General features: G+C 37.0%; 1 protein-coding gene, 1 long non-coding RNA gene and 6 other non-coding genes across 9 annotated transcripts in view; 3 read left to right on the top strand and 5 right to left on the bottom strand.

Annotated features, from left to right (window-relative positions):
- The window catches only part of slc7a6 (solute carrier family 7 member 6), a 260,369-nt gene that overhangs the window by 204,941 nt on the left and 42,629 nt on the right, over positions 1-12,799 (top strand). The gene's annotated exons all lie outside the window — the stretch shown is intronic.
- LOC133546593 (uncharacterized) overlaps positions 1-12,799 on the bottom strand; it is a 242,783-nt gene that overhangs the window by 205,033 nt on the left and 24,951 nt on the right. The gene's annotated exons all lie outside the window — the stretch shown is intronic.
- Positions 1,630-1,741, bottom strand: LOC133548334 (U5 spliceosomal RNA). Its single transcript, XR_009805869.1, has one exon. It is a non-coding gene; the product is annotated as a U5 spliceosomal RNA (small nuclear RNA).
- On the bottom strand, positions 1,890-2,003 carry LOC133548338 (U5 spliceosomal RNA). Its single transcript, XR_009805873.1, has one exon. It is a non-coding gene; the product is annotated as a U5 spliceosomal RNA (small nuclear RNA).
- Positions 3,253-3,365, top strand: LOC133548303 (U5 spliceosomal RNA). The gene has a single exon (XR_009805839.1). It is a non-coding gene; the product is annotated as a U5 spliceosomal RNA (small nuclear RNA).
- On the bottom strand, positions 6,978-7,091 carry LOC133548315 (U5 spliceosomal RNA). Its single transcript, XR_009805851.1, has one exon. It is a non-coding gene; the product is annotated as a U5 spliceosomal RNA (small nuclear RNA).
- LOC133548331 (U5 spliceosomal RNA) lies at positions 8,342-8,454 on the top strand. The gene has a single exon (XR_009805866.1). It is a non-coding gene; the product is annotated as a U5 spliceosomal RNA (small nuclear RNA).
- On the bottom strand, positions 10,775-10,888 carry LOC133548337 (U5 spliceosomal RNA). The gene has a single exon (XR_009805872.1). It is a non-coding gene; the product is annotated as a U5 spliceosomal RNA (small nuclear RNA).

The following is a 12,799-nucleotide window of genomic DNA, read 5'->3' as shown; positions in this document are numbered from 1 at the left end:
GAAAATCTTTTTGATTTTCGATCTGATACCAATTTTAAGAACTTGAGCAAAAATAAAAATAAAATAAAACATTGATTTCCGATCTGATACCGATTTTAAAGAATGGAGTAAAAAAGTATCTAAAAAAATTTTTTTTTTGATCAGATACCAATTTTAGAGACTCGAGTCAAATAAAAAATAAATTAATTAAAAAAAATTGATTTCCGATCTGATAACAATTTTAGAGCCTTGACTTGAAAAAAAGTGGAAAAAAAAAAATTCTGATCCGATACCAATTTTAGAGCCTTGAGTAAAAAAAAACTTTAAATTCAAAACATTTTAATTTTCGAAATGATACCAATTTTAGAGCCATGAGTAAAACAAAATATTTTCAATCAATTTAGTAAACTAAAAAGGCCGTATTGGCATGTGTTGCAATGTTAATATTTCATCATTGATATATAAACTATCAGACTGTGTGGTGGGTATTAGTGGCTTTCAGTAGGTCTTTAAGTATATTTACTGTAAGTCTAGTCCATACCGCATTGTTTATAAAAAGTGTTATATCTCACTATCAAGTGTTTACAACCCAGAAGGGCGATACAGAGTGTCGATATCCACACTTTCTTTCCATCATCAGGGAGATTTTGACTTGCTTTGATTAAATTTCAGAAATCATGTTGTTTTCTCGGTCCCGAATAGCACTTTTTGTTGGAGGCTCCCATTAAAAACAATGTGAATATGTGAGGAGTCATCAACATGTGACCTCATCGTCTGCGACTTCCGGTAAAGGCAGGACTTTTTTGTCAGCACCAAAAGTTGGGAACTTTATCCTGGATGTTCTCTACTAAATCCTTTCAGCAAAAACATGTCAATATTGCCAAATGATGAAGTATGACACCTAGAATGGACCTGCTATCCCCGTTTAAATAAGAACATCTCATTTCAGTAGACCTTTAAATGTTTTGTGTAAAAAGTGCTTACATGGGAGTAAAACAGAAAATAATATAAACATGAACATGGGGTAGATTAAAAAAAATCAGGGAAGACATGCACCTGGGGATAAGTTGATTGGCAACACTAAATAGTCCCTAGTGTGTGAATGTGAGTGTGAATGTTGTCTGTCTATCTGTGTTGGCACTGCGATGAGGTGGCGACTTGTCCAGGGTGTACCCCGCCTTCCGCCCGATTGTAGCTGAGATAGGCGCCAGCGCCCCCCGCGACCCCAAAAGGGAATAAGCGGTAGGAAATGGATGGATGTAATTTTTTTTAATGTTAAAAACAAATATTATATGCATTCAAAGACAAAATGTTGTTATAAAAGACTATATATATTAGTATAAAAATGTCAGCTTTTTGTCTTTTAATTCCAATTTTTTGCTCATTTTTTTCCCTTATAATTTTACTGTTATTTTGTTAATATACGTATTATTCGAGAAAATTCAATTTTTTTCCATTATAGCAGATACGTTAGGTATATTTACAGCAAGTCATCGTCGATATCGCCTCGTAAAAATTACACCTTATCAAACGCTTATGTCCTGTAAAGGCATTACGGAGTGTCGATATCAGTATTTATATTTCTTCATCAGAGAATTATCGGGTGCTTGTGCCAAAATTTTGGGTGATTATCTTTTAACAGATTATAAAAGCCCTCCTAACGCAGAGCATCAAAAAATTGAGTTATACTCTTGTTGTTCCTCCCCACGGAAATCTTTAGTAAAAGGCGAAAGATTTATGCGATCTGAAGAGAAACAAGATATCGCCTCGTAAAAATTACTCCTTATCAAATGCTTATATCCTGATGAGGCAATACTGGGTGTCGATATCAGCACTTCTACAACATTATCAGAGCAATAACGGCTGGATGTACTAATTTTTCAAGTTATTTACTTTTAACAGTGTAGAGAAGCACCGCTTTCGCAGGACATCAAAAAATTGAGTTATACTCTTGTTGTTCCTCCCCACGGAAATCTTTAGTAAAAGGCGAAAGATTTATGCGATCTGAAGAGAAACAAGAGTGATCTGGCGTGGAAACGTACTGTGGCCAAGGACATTCCCAGCCACAGCGAGGTAACACACGGTCTTAAGGTGGCACACTTGAATGAACCAACAACAACTGATGACATCCAATCACATTCACAGACAACGCAGTGCCACCTTAAATATATCAACACATTTTAGTCTTCTAGCTTTACTGCACTATTTGCTGGCTTGCGCGCTAAGGATTCTGGGAATTAAATACAACACGCTGTCATTTCAAATAGACGTTCTATATAACAAGTAGTGTAACATACAACAAGAATATATAATCTGTTTTGGCTTCACTTCATGGTTGTTTTTTTTAACACATAACGGTTTTATTTTGGTATTTCCTCCCATGATGTTGAACTTTTATTTTGAAAATTGTTGGACATCCTGCAGACGACAGCGGGAGGCAGCGTGAAGGTAAAAAGGTATCTAAAGCTTAAACCAAAAATAAACAAAAGGCGAGTGCCCCTAAGAAAAGGCTTTGAAGGTTAGGGATGTCTATGCAGAATGAAACTGAAACTGAACTGGGTGACAAAGTAAACAAAAACAGAATGCTGGACGACAGCAAAGACTTACAGCGTGTGGAGCAGAGACGGCGTCCATAAAGTACATCCGTACATGACATGACAATCAACAATGTCCACACCAAAAAAAGATCGCAACAACATAAATATTCTTGATTGCTACAACAAAGTATATGCGGGGAACAGCGCTCAAAGGAAGACATGAAACTGCAACAGGAAAATGCAAGAAATAAACAAAACAGGAAAAGCCACCAAAATAGGAGCACAAGACAAGAACTAAAACACTACACACGGGAGCAAAACTAAAAAAGTAAAATTAAGTCAGGGTGTGATGTGACAGGTGGTGACAGTACACCTACTTTGAGACAAGAGCTATAGTGATGCATGTTTGGTTATGCTTTAAATTCAACTTTAACATCTTTTTATCCTCGACTGAGTTTCATTTCTTAATGTTTTCTGTTGGTGGTGTGCCTCCAGATTTTTTATATGAAAAAAATGCGCCCCGGCTGTAAAAAGGTTGCAAAACACTGTTACACTACTTGTTATATAGAAGGTCTCTAAAATGTGTTGATATATTTAAGGTGGCACTGCGTTGTCTGTGAATGTGATTGGATGTCATCAGTTGTTGTTGGTTCATTCAAGTGTGCCACCTTAAGACCGTGTGTTACCTCGCTGTGGCTGGGAATGTCCTTGGCCACAGTACGTTTCCACGCCAGATCTCTCTTGTTTCTCTTCAGATCGCATAAATCTTTCGCCTTTTACTAAAGATTTCCGTGGGGAGGAACAACAAGAGTATAACTCAATTTTTTGATGCCCTGTGAAAACGGGGCTTCTCTTTACTGTAAAAAGTCAATAACTCTAAAATGTAGTACATGCAGTCGATATTGCTTTGATGAAGTTGTAGAAGTGCTGATATCGACACTCTGTATTGCTTCATCAGGATATGAGCGCTTGATAAGGAGTAATTCTTACAAGGCGATATCGACTTTGACTTACTGTAAATATATCTAACGTGTCTGCTATAATGGAAAAAAATTGTATCTTCTCAAATAATTACGTGTATTATAAAAATAACTACAATTATAAGGGAAAAATTGAGCAAAATATTTGAATTAAAAGACAAAAAGCTGCCATTTTTATACCAATATATATAGTTTTTTATAACAACATTTTGTCTTTGAATGCATATAATATTTGTTTTTAACATTTAAAAAATTATATCCATCCATTTTCTACCGCTTATTCCCTTTTGGTGTCGCGGGGGGCGCTGGCGCCTATCTCAGCTACAATCGGGCGGAAGGCGGGGTACACCCTGGACAAGTCGCCACCGCATCGCAGGGCCAACACAGATAGACAGACAACATTCACACTCACATTCACACACTAGGGACTATTTAGTGTTGCCAATCAACTTATCCCCAGGTGCATGTTTTTGGAAGTGGGAGGAAGCCGGAGTACCCGGAGGGAACCCACGCATTCACGGGGAGAACATGCAGACTCCACACAGAAAGATCCCCAGCCTGGATTTGAACCCAGGACTGCAGGATCTTCGTATTGTGAGGCAGACGCACTAACCCCTCTGCCACCGTGAAAATATATATCAAATAAAATGGCCCCTCATACTTTTCAGTATGTGGCCTTAAGTAGAAAAAGGTTAGATCTGAAATATTAGAAGCGTTTCAAATAAAATGTACTGAAAATATATACTATGTTTAGCTAGTTAATTAAAAAAAAAAAATACAAACTTATGAATTGATTTAAAAAATCACAACCATAATAAACAATGCTAATTATTTAACTGAATATGAATATTTTTGTGGAAGTATACTTTTTGACACACCAGGTTATTTTATTCTTACATCGGATAAAAATAGTCAATTTAGAGAAAAAAAAGAGCCAACAATTGGTATGTAATGAGAAAAAGCTGAAATGTTTTAACTAATAATGAATAATAAGACTCAGTTACCTATTGATTGATTGATTGATTGATTGATTGATACTTTTATTAGTAGATTGCACAGTTTAGTACATATTCCATACACTTGACCACTAAATGGTAACACCCCAATAAGTTTTTCAACGTTAATCAATTCATGTTATATAACACAAAAACTAAAAAGATGCCCCTTTGGTGGAGTGAAGTGAAGTGAATTACATTTATATAGCGCTTTTTCTCTAGTGACTCAAAGCGCTTTTACATAGTGAAACCCAATATCTAAGTTACATTTAAAGCAGTGTGGGTGGCACTGGGAGCAGGTGGGTAAAGTGTCTTGCCCAAGGACACAACGGCAGTGACTAGGATGACACAAGCGGGAATCGAACCTGCAACCCTCAAGTTGCTGGCACGGCCACTCTACCAACCGAGCTATGCCGCCCCAAAACATTTGTTGTTTTTATTTCTTTGTTATATTCCAACACGTTTATTAGTCAGTCAGTGTGAAAATGACAATATATTTTACAGTATAAAACTGAGAGCTCAGTTGCTAGAATTTTACTGTAAAAAAAAACTGTAGTACCGTTTTTTAATTGATAGTAATATGCTGAAAAGAAAAAAAAACTGTGAACTGAGCTGCCAGTTATTTTTTACTGCAAAATGTGAACAAATATTTCTGCAGGATGTGTAAAAAAAAAAAAAAAAAGAAATACACCAGGTACCATTAAAGTACATAAGCAATTGTATAATTTAGCAAGTAACTACATAATCTCTCACGACACACGAGAACATATATATGTTTATATTTATGTGTGAATGTCAGCTAAATCCACATCTTGTAATCTGTTTTGGCTTTGCTTCATATTTATTTTTTGTACACATGACGGCTTTATTTTGGTATTTCCTGCCACGATGTTGAGCTTTTATTTTGAAGCTCGGCGGAAATCCCGTTGTTGGCGCAAGACATAGATGTACGTTACGTGTTGTGGAGTTAATTATTGGGGTTTAAATGGCTTTTACTTATTGTAATGCTGATGTTTACTATGTTGAAATGTCTTATATCAAGGTCGGTAAGTGTAGTTATGGGGACGTTTTGAGTGGGGAGAAAAGAAAGATAACTACAAAGCGAAGCCATCGCTACTGATCGATCCACGCATGCGCGAAAGTTACCTCACTTCCTGTACTTACTTTTTTTTTACGACGGAGCCTTGTGACGTCATGTTTTGGGATATTTCAATGATATTTAAAATTGCATTTTAGTAAACTAAAAAGGCCGTATTGGCATGTGTTGCAATGTTAATATTTCATCATTGATATATAAACTATCAGACTGTGTGGTGGGTAGTAGTGGCTTTCAGTAGGTCTTTAAGTATATTTACTGTAAGTCTAGTCCATACCGCATTGTTTATAAAGTAAAAAGTGTTATATCTCACTATCAAGTGTTTACAACCCAGAAGGGCGATACAGAGTGTCGATATCCACACTTTCTTTGCATCATCAGGGAGATTTTGACTTGCTTTGATTAAATTTCAGAAATCATGTTGTTTTCTCGGTCCGAATAGCACTTTTTGTTGGAGGCTCCCATTAAAAACAATGTGAATATGTGAGGAGCCATCAACATGTGACCTCATCGTCTACGACTTCCGGTAAAGGCAGGACTTTTTTGTCAGCACCAAAAGTTGGGAACTTTATCATCGATGTTCTCTACTAAATCCTTTCAGCAAAAACATGTCAATATTGCCAAATGATGAAGTATGACACCTAGAATGGACCTGCTATCCCCGTTTAAATAAGAACATCTCATTTCAGTAGACCTTTAAATGTTTTGTGTAAAAAGTGCTTACATGGGAGTAAAACAGAAAATAATATAAACATGAACATGGGGTAGATTAAAAAAAATCAGGGAAGACATGCACCTGGGGATAAGTTGATTGGCAACACTAAATAGTCCCTAGTGTGTGAATGTGAGTGTGAATGTTGTCTGTCTATCTGTGTTGGCACTGCGATGAGGTGGCGACTTGTCCAGGGTGTACCCCGCCTTCCGCCCGATTGTAGCTGAGATAGGCGCCAGCGCCCCCCGCGACCCCAAAAGGGAATAAGCGGTAGGAAATGGATGGATGTAATTTTTTTTAATGTTAAAAACAAATATTATATGCATTCAAAGACAAAATGTTGTTATAAAAGACTATATATATTAGTATAAAAATGTCAGCTTTTTGTCTTTTAATTCCAATTTTTTGCTCATTTTTTTCCCTTATAATTTTACTGTTATTTTGTTAATATACGTATTATTCGAGAAAATTCAATTTTTTTCCATTATAGCAGATACGTTAGGTATATTTACAGCAAGTCATCGTCGATATCGCCTCGTAAAAATTACACCTTATCAAACGCTTATGTCCTGTAAAGGCAATACAGGGTGTCGATATCAGTATTTATATTTCTTCATCAGAGAATTATCAGGTGCTTGTGCCAAAATTTTGGGTAATTATCTTTTAACAAATTATAGAAGCCCTCCTAACGCAGAGCATCAAAAAATTGAGTTATACTCTTGTTGTTCCTCCCCACGGAAATCTTTAGTAAAAGGCGAAAGATTTATGCGATCTGAAGAGAAACAAGAGTGATCTGGCGTGGAAACGTACTGTGGCCAAGGACATTCCCAGCCACAGCGAGGTAACACACGGTCTTAAGGTGGCACACTTGAATGAACCAACAACAACTGATGACATCCAATCACATTCACAGACAACGCAGTGCCACCTTAAATATATCAACACATTTTAGTCTTCTAGCTTTACTGCACTATTTGCTGGCTTGCACGCTAAGGATTCTGGGAATTACATACGACACGCTGTCATTTCAAATAGACGTTCTATATAACAAGTAGTGTAACATACAACAAGAATATATAATCTGTTTTGGCTTCACTTCATGGTTGTTTTTTAACACATAACGGTTTTATTTTGCTATTTCCTCCCATGATGTTGAACTTTTATTTTGAAAATTGTTGGACATCCTGCAGACGACAGCGGGAGGCAGCGTGAAGGTAAAAAGGTATCTAAAGCTTAAACCAAAAATAAACAAAAGGTGAGAGCCCCTAAGAAAAGGCTTAGAAGCTTAGGGATGTCTATGCAGAATGAAACTGAAACTGAACTGGGTGACAAAGTAAACAAAAACAGAATGCTGGACGACAGCAAAGACTTACAGCGTGTGGAGCAGAGACGGCGTCCATAAAGTACATCCGTACATGACATGACAATCAACAATGTCCACACCAAAAAAAGATCGCAACAACATAAATATTCTTGATTGCTACAACAAAGTATATGCGGGGAACAGCGCTCAAAGGAAGACATGAAACTGCAACAGGAAAATGCAAGAAAAAAACAAACAAAACAGGAAAAGCCACCAAAATAGGAGCACAAGACAAGAACTAAAACACTACACACGGGAGCAAAACTAAAAAAGTAAAATTAAGTCAGGGTGTGATGTGACAGGTGGTGACAGTACACCTACTTTGAGACAAGAGCTATAGTGATGCATGTTTGGTTATGCTTTAAATTCACCTTTAACATCTTTTTATCCTCGACTGAGTTTCATTTCTTAATGTTTTCTGTTGGTGGTGTGCCTCCAGATTTTTTATATGAAAAAAATGCGCCTCGGCTGTAAAAAGGTTGAAAAACACTGTTACACTACTTGTTATAAAGAAGGTCTCTAAAATGTGTTGATATATTTAAGGTGGCACTGCGTTGTCTGTGAATGTGATTGGATGTCATCAGTTGTTGTTGGTTCATTCAAGTGTGCCACCTTAAGACCGTGTGTTACCTCGCTGTGGCTGGGAATGTCCTTGGCCACAGTACGTTTCCACGCCAGATCACTCTTGTTTCTCTTCAGATCGCATAAATCTTTCGCCTTTTACTAAAGATTTCCGTGGGGAGGAACAACAAGAGTATAACTCTATTTTTTAACGCCCTGCGTAAGCGGGGATTTTTATACACTGTTAAAAATCAACTACAGAGAGATTGATATAGCAAGTCGAATTCTCCCCATTAATGACGTAATTATACTGATATCGACACTCTGTAATGCCCATTCGGGTTATAAATGTATGGTAAGGGATGTTTCTTACGAGGCGATTTCGACGATGTCTTACTGTAAATATATCTAACGTGTCTGCAAAATGGAAAAAAGTAGAATCTTCTCAAATAATTACGTATATTAAAGTAATAACAGTAATATTATCAGGGAAAAATTGAGCAAAACATTTGAATTAAAAGACAAAAAGCTGACATTTTTATACTAATATATATAGTCTTTTATAACAACATTTTGTTTTTTAATGCATATAATATTTGTTTTTAACATTTAAAAAAATATGTCCATCCATTTCCTACCGCTTATTCCCTTTAGGGGTTGTGGGGGGGCATTGGCGCCTGTCTCAGCTACAGTAGGGCGGAAGGCGGCTTAGACCCTGGACAAGTCGCCACTCATCGCAGGGCCAACACAGATAGACAGACAACATTCACACTCACATTCACACACTAGGGACCATTTAGTGTTGCCAATCAACCTATCCCCAGGTGTGTGTCTTTGGAAGTGGGAGGAAGCCGGAGTACCCGGAGGGAACCCACGCAGTCACGGGGAGAACATGCAGACTCCACACAGAAAGATCCCGAGCCTGGATTTGAACCCAGGACTGCAGGATCCTCGTATTGTGAGGCAGACGCACTAACCCCTCTGCCACCGTGAAAAAATATATCAAATGAAATGTCCCCTCATACTTTTCAGTATGTGGCCTTAAGTAGAAAAAGGTTGGATCTGAAATATTAGAAGCGTGTCAAATAAAATGTACTGAAAATATATACTATGTTTAGCTAGTTAATTTAAAAAAAAATACTAACTTATCAATTGATTTAAAAAAATCACAACCACAATAAACAATGCTAAATATTTAACTGAATATGAATATTTTTGTGGAAGTATACTTTTTGACACACCAGGTTATGCAGTTACACAATCGTAACATTATCATAAATTTTATTTTATTCTTACATCGGATAAAAATAGTCAATATAGAGAAAAAAAAGAGCCAACAATTGCTATGTAATGAGAATAAGCTGAAATGTTTTAACTAATAATGAATAATAAGACTCAGTTACCTATAACACAAAAACTAAAAATATGCCCTCTTGGTGGAAAACATTTGTTGTTTTTATTTCTTTGTTATATTCCAACACGTTTATTAGTCAGTCACTGTGAAAATGACAATATATTTTACAGTTAAAAACTGAGAGCTCAGTTGCTAGAATTTTACTGTAAAAAAAAAATGTAGTACCGCTTTTTAATTGATAGTAATATGATGAAAAGAAAAAAAAAACTGTGAACTGAACTGCCAGTTATTTTTTACTGCAAAATGTGAAGAAATATTTCTGCAGGTTGTGTAAAAAAAAAAAAAAGAAATACACCAGGTACCATTAAAGTACATAAGCAATTGTATAATTTAGCAAGTAACTACATAATCTCTCACGACACACGAGAACATATATATGTTTATATTTATGTGTGAATGTCAGCTAAATCCACATCTTGTAATCTGTTTTGGCTTCGCTTCTTATTTATTTTTTGTACACATAACGGCTTTATTTTGGTATTTCCTGCCACGTTGTTGAGCTTTTATTTTGAAGCTCGGCGGACATCCCGTTGTTGGCGCAAGACATAGATGTACGTTACGTGTTGTGAAGTTAATTATTGGGGTTTAAATGGCTTTTACTTATTGTAATGCTGATGTTTACTATGTTGAAATGTCTTATATCAAGGTCGGTAAGTGTAGTTATGGGGACGTTTTGAGTGGGGAGAAAAGAAAGATAACTACAAAGTGAAGCCATCGCTACTGATCGATCCACGCATGCGCGTAATTTACCTCACTTCCTGTACTTACTTTTTTTTTTACGACGGAGCCTTGTGACGTCATGTTTTGGGATATTTCAATGATATTTAAAATTGCAATTTAGTAAACTAAAAAGGCCGTATTGGCATGTGTTGCAATGTTAATATTTCATCATTGATATATAAACTATCAGACTGTGTGGTGGGTAGTAGTGGCTTTCAGTAGGACTTTAAGTATATTTACTGTAAGTCTAGTCGATATCGCATTGTTTAAAAAATTAAAAGTGTTAAATCTCGCTTTCAAGCGTTTACTACCCAGAGGGACAATACGGAGTGTCGATATCCACACTATCTTTGCATCAACAGGGAGATTTAGGCATCTTCCGACTAATTTCAGATATTATTTTTAACAGTGTAGAGAAGCCACGCTCTCACAGAGCATCAAAAAATTGAGTTATACTCTTGTTGTTCCTCCCCACGGAAATCTTTAGTAAAAGGCGAAAGATTTATGCGATCTGAAGAGAAACAAGAGTAATCTGGCGTGGAAACGTACTGTGGCCAAGGACATTCCCAGCCACAGCGAGGTAACACACGGTCTTAAGGTGGCACACTTGAATGAACCAACAACAACTGATGACATCCAATCACATTCACAGACAACGCAGTGCCACCTTAAATATATCAACACATTTTAGAGACCTTCTATATAACAAGTAGTGTAACAGTGTTTTGCAACCTTTTTACAGCCGAGGCGCATTTTTTTCATATAAAAAATCTGGAGGCACACCACCAACAGAAAACATGAAGAAATGAAACTCAGTCGAGGATAAAAAGATGTTAAAGTTGAATTTAAAGCATAACCAAACATGCATCACTATAGCTCTTGTCTCAAAGTAGGTGTACTGTCACCACCTGTCACATCACACCCTGACTTAATTTTACTTTTTTGGTTTTGCTCCCGTGTGTAGTGTTTTAGTTCTTGTCTTGTGCTCCTATTTTGGTAGCTTTTCCTGTTTTGTTTTGTTTTTTCTTGTATTTTCCTGTTGCAGTTTCATGTCTTCCTTAGAGCGCTGTTCCCCGCATATACTTTGTTGTAGCAATCAAGAATATTTATGTTGTTGCGATCTTTTTTTGGTGTGGACATTGTTGATTGTCATGTCATGTACGGATGTACTTTATGGACGCCGTCTCTGCTCCACACGCTGTAAGTCTTTGCTGTCGTCCAGCATTCTGTTTTTGTTTACTTTGTCACCCAGTTCAGTTTCAGTTTCATTCTGCATAGACATCCCTAAGCTTCTAAGCCTTTTCTTAGGGGCTCTCACCTTTTGTTTATTTTTGGTTTAAGCTTTAGATACCTTTTTACCTGCACACTGCCTCCCGCTGTCGTCTGCAGGATGTCCAACAATTTTCAAAATAAAAGTTCAACATCATGGAAGGATATACCAAAATAAAACCGTTATGTGTTAAAAAACAAATACAAGTGAAGCCAAAACAGATTATATATTCTTGTTGTATGTTACACTACTTGTTATACAGAACGTCTATTTGAAATGACAGCGTGTTGTATGTAATTCCCAGAATCCTTAGCGTGCAAGCCAGCAAATAGTGCAGTAAAGCCAGAAGACTAAAATGTGTTGATATATTTAAAGGGGAACATTATCAGCAGACCTATGTAAGCGTCAATATATACCTTGATGGTGTAAAAAAAATACTATATATTTTTTTAACCGATTTCCAAACTCTAAATGGGTGAATTTTGGCGAATTAAACGTATTTCTGTGTATCGCGCTGGAGGGGATGACGTCAGAATGTGACGTCGCCGAGGTAATACGGCCACCATTTTCATTTTCAACCCATTGTAAACATTGGGTCTCAGCTCTGTTATTTTCCGTTTTTTCGACTATTTTCTGGAACTTTGGAGACATCATGCCTCGTTGGTGTGTTGTCGGAGGGTGTAACAACACTAACAGGGAGGGATTCAAGTTGCACCACTGGCCCCAAGATGCCAAAGTGTCTGCCGCCAGACCCCCATTGAATGTGCCAGAGTGTCTCCACATTTTACCGGCGATGCTAAGACAGACATGGCACAGAGATGTATGGATAACCTGCAGATGCATTTGCAATGATAAAGTCAACAAAATAACAAAGGTGAGTTTTGTTGATGTTGACTTATGTGCGAATCAGACATATTTGGTCGCGGCGTGACTGCCAGCTAATCGATGCTAACATGCTACGCTAATCGACGCTAACATGCTATTTACCGGCGGTGCTAAAGCAGACATGGCACAGAGATGTATGGATAAACTGTAGATGCATTTGCAACTATATTACGTTTCCTTCCACCCACATTTAATGCGAAAAAAACACTTACCAATCGACGGATTTAAGTTGCTCCCGTGTCAAAAGATGCGAAAGTCCTGATTGTTTGGTTCGCACATTTTACCGG

The sequence above is a fragment of the Nerophis ophidion genome, linkage group LG02, assembly GCF_033978795.1.
Source record: "Nerophis ophidion isolate RoL-2023_Sa linkage group LG02, RoL_Noph_v1.0, whole genome shotgun sequence".
Classification (NCBI taxonomy): domain Eukaryota; kingdom Metazoa; phylum Chordata; class Actinopteri; order Syngnathiformes; family Syngnathidae; genus Nerophis; species Nerophis ophidion.
This window is presented reverse-complemented; position numbering and strand designations above follow the sequence as displayed.